The sequence below is a fragment of the Trifolium pratense genome, linkage group LG5 (assembly GCF_020283565.1).
Source record: "Trifolium pratense cultivar HEN17-A07 linkage group LG5, ARS_RC_1.1, whole genome shotgun sequence".
Taxonomy (NCBI): Eukaryota; Viridiplantae; Streptophyta; class Magnoliopsida; order Fabales; family Fabaceae; genus Trifolium; species Trifolium pratense.
The window spans coordinates 50671126-50674768 of NC_060063.1; the positions used below are offsets into that span (position 1 = coordinate 50671126).

At 33.0% G+C, this 3643-nt stretch overlaps 1 long non-coding RNA gene across 1 annotated transcript; it reads left to right on the forward strand.

Annotated features, from left to right (window-relative positions):
* Nucleotides 1-268: 268 nt before the first annotated feature.
* Nucleotides 269-2894, forward strand: LOC123884115. The gene is made up of 3 exons (XR_006800702.1): nucleotides 269-494; nucleotides 747-863; nucleotides 2436-2894. It is a non-coding gene; the product is annotated as an uncharacterized LOC123884115 (long non-coding RNA).
* The last annotated feature ends 749 nt before the right edge of the window (nucleotides 2895-3643 follow it).

A 3643-nucleotide genomic window follows, 5' to 3' on the forward strand; every position in this document is an offset into this window, starting at 1 on the left:
GTTGTAATTACGTTGAAATTTGTTTTAATTGGATTTCACTACTGATGTGGTTTTCCACGGTAGTTAAATCTCTTAACTTAGAATTATACTGTGTTCTTTTCATTCAATTCATTCATACGCATGCGTTCTCGTTTCATTCCCAAACGCAGTGACTTCGAAACGCAGTGACTTCGAAACGCAGTGACTTCGTCTTCTTCGTCTTCGTCCCACAAATCTCAAATCGTGTGACTTCGAAATCCTAAATCATGGCATAAAACTCTTTCCCAAATCCCTAAATCCGGATTCAAACTCGTTTTCACCCAGCTCGTTCCAGATTCAAACTCGTTTTCACCCATCTCGTTCCAGATTCAAACTTCTTCACAACTGTTCGTTCAATCACACTCAGATTCAAACTCACGAGTTCCAGATTCTTGGTTCCTTCTTCATTCAGATTCAATCTTCTTCACAACTCGTTCTTTCAATCTAAGATTCAGATTCAACCTCGTTTGTTCAAGGTAAGCTTCAAATTCAACTCAAATTCTTCAATTAACCTTCAAAATCACATTTAGGTCCAGTTTCTCACTTCGTTAATGTTGAATTTGTTATATATTATTCCAATTTTGTCATCATATGGTAGATTAATAAATTCGTAATTAGGTATATGAAATTTATTTATTCATTTGTTATATGTTTTGATTGAGTATGAAGAATTAGGTTTTGAAATTTATTTATTGGTTTGTTGTATGTTTTGATTGAGTATGAATTAGGTATTTAAAACTTTCCGACGACCGCAAAAGTTGAGACAGAGCTAATATGACGAATTATATTTTGGAGGAAAGAATCGTGTTGTTTGACATAGATCAAATCTCTAACTTTACACAAAGGTTTGCATTCTAAATTAAAGCTTATTTACTTGTTTTGAATGATGGATGTAGTATTGGTTTGTCACTCACTTTAATGGTTCAATTCCTAGTGACATGGGAAATGTATCAAGCTTGCAATTAACAATAGATTTGTCTCATAATCATTTTAGTTGTTCAATCTATCGATGCATATAATTTTCTATCAAGTCTTTATTGGTCAAAGAGTTAGGGAAATGGTGAGACAAGCCAATTATTGTCCTATGCTTGAATCTGGAGATTTTAGTAACAATTTGCTCACAGGTTCAATAATCCTCTATGGTTCTATTCCTAACTGGTAACTTGAAAAATGGTTTCTTTAAGCTTCATAATTTTATTTTGGATAATAATTTCTTGACTGGAACAACCCCTGCTTCTTTAGGTAACTTAAGGGAACTTAGAGAGATTTCTCTTAGTCATAACCAATTTAGTCATTGAATAATTTCTCGGTAGTAGTGTAAGAAATCATTGTCTTCTACAAGGAGCTTTATATTGCACCATGTTAATATACCATCTACATTTGAATTCAGAGATTGAATTGAATCACCACCTGCAGAATAAGCAATGTAGATCACGAAATAAATGGTTGTTTCTCTTTACAAATAGTATTACTTAGACAGTAGTAATTCAAGTCATAGTAGTGATCTATACGCTACGCGGAACTGTATGTTTTTTTTTTAAAATAGCCTGAAGGGCTTTTATCAAGTAGTGCCATATATATATATAGAACACTGTTATGATTGTGGTTCACTAACAGAGCAAACAATAGAAAGGGACTGGTATGCTTTCATTGTCTTGTACTCTTGTAATATGGTCACAGAATTGGTACATGCTGCTGAAAATTTGATTCTCGATAGTTTAATAATTTCCTTTTAATTTTACTGGCAGATTTGTGCACTTGTATATTTGCCATCTTTTATTCTGAAATCTAAAAATTTCATTGTGAAGCCTATAAATTGGTAATTAGGTAATTGGAAATTTGTCCTATGAAGCATTGATTTGTTGATTGGTTTATATGGTTCATATGAAGCATTATAAGTATGGTTTATGTGAAGCATTATAATGAGCATATGATGAAATGCTTCATGTTTGGGTAGCATTAATACTCTTGACTTAATCAATCCTGAATCCTGTACCAATTGTATGGAATGATTCAAGAATCATAATCTGATACGATTTATCGATATTACTGCAACAATGTCTTGAACTCTTGATTATGATTCATGCTTATAGTCATGTATTTAGCCAATTGTTTCCCAAGTACTTTCTAAAGCTGTCCAAAAGATTGAATTTATGTGAATAGCAGTTTGAATTTATGGTGTTGTTTATAATAGCTTTTAAGTTATATAAGTGTATGTTTGGTTACACTTTTGGATGATTTAAAATTGATTCTATAGGTGTTGAATTGATTTTAGTGCAATGAAAGTGTATGTTTGGATTAGCTTTTAAGTTATATAAGTGCTTTCAATTCATTCTTATTCCCGTGTTTTGTTTCCCTTATGTTTGTTTTCTCTTTGTACCTGAGTTGTTTTCTTTTGTATGACATCTTAAATCCAGAGAGGAATTTGATGAAGAGAAAGAACCTGATGGGATGGTTCTCTCAGGATGCAGTCAACCGGTGTCAGCAGCAGAGATGAAATCCAGAGAGGAATTTGATGAAGAGAAATAATGCAGACACCAAAAGCAAGGTAATTTAATTTTAACATTTTTCCTGCATTATTAGCTACTAGTAATAATATTCGGAATTATGTCAATTTTCTTGTGCGTTATTAGCTACTAGTAATTTTGTTGTGCGTTATTAGCTACCAGTGACTTGAAATTATGTTGTATAATTTCTGCGCCGGAAAAGTGTAGACGATATAATTAATGCACAGGAAGCTACAAAAAAACGAAAAAAAAAAAAAAAACTAACATACCACTACTGGTATTTATAATAAACAGACGTGAAAACTAAGCATACCACTACGGGTAAAGGTAATGACCCGTAGTGGAATCCCCATTTCTTTAAAAAAAAAACTGGAAACCATACATACCACTACGGATATGCGTAAATACCCGTAGTGGAATCCCCAATTCTTTAAAAAAAAAACTGGAAAACCATACATACCACTACGGATATGTGTAAATACCAGTAGTGGAATCCCCATGATTTATATTAAAAAAATTTGAAACCATACATACCACTACTGGTATTCATTATAACCGACGTGGAATCCCATACATACCACTACGGGTAATTGGAAATACCGACGTGGAATCTACATAATTTTAAATAATAATTAAAGAAGAAATTAGGATACCACGACGGGTATTAAAAGACCCGACGTGGAAAGTCTGGACTTACAACGACGCCAACATTCACTACGGCCACGGCCAGTAGTGGAAAATCCGTTTGGCCAGTAGTGGAATCCCCTTTCTGCACTAGTGTAAACCAAATTAAAAAACATAAATACGGCGTTTTGGCTATTATCTCTTCCTTCTTTTGAAGAGATAAACCATTTGACCATGGGATTTCTATATAACTTTTGTCCAGTATTTAAAGATGTTTTAAAGACAAACAAACTTAATCTCAATCAGATTTATTAGTTTGATATTCAATAGCTCTTGGGCTATGTTTAGGTAGTATTATCACACAATTTCAAGGCAACTAAATATGATGACATAAAGTATTGCCATTTTCTAAATGATGCATTTTTAGACTTATGAGAGCATAAACCTATTAAAATCTGAGTCGCTCATCCTTGCAACCCTCTTCCAAAATCTGA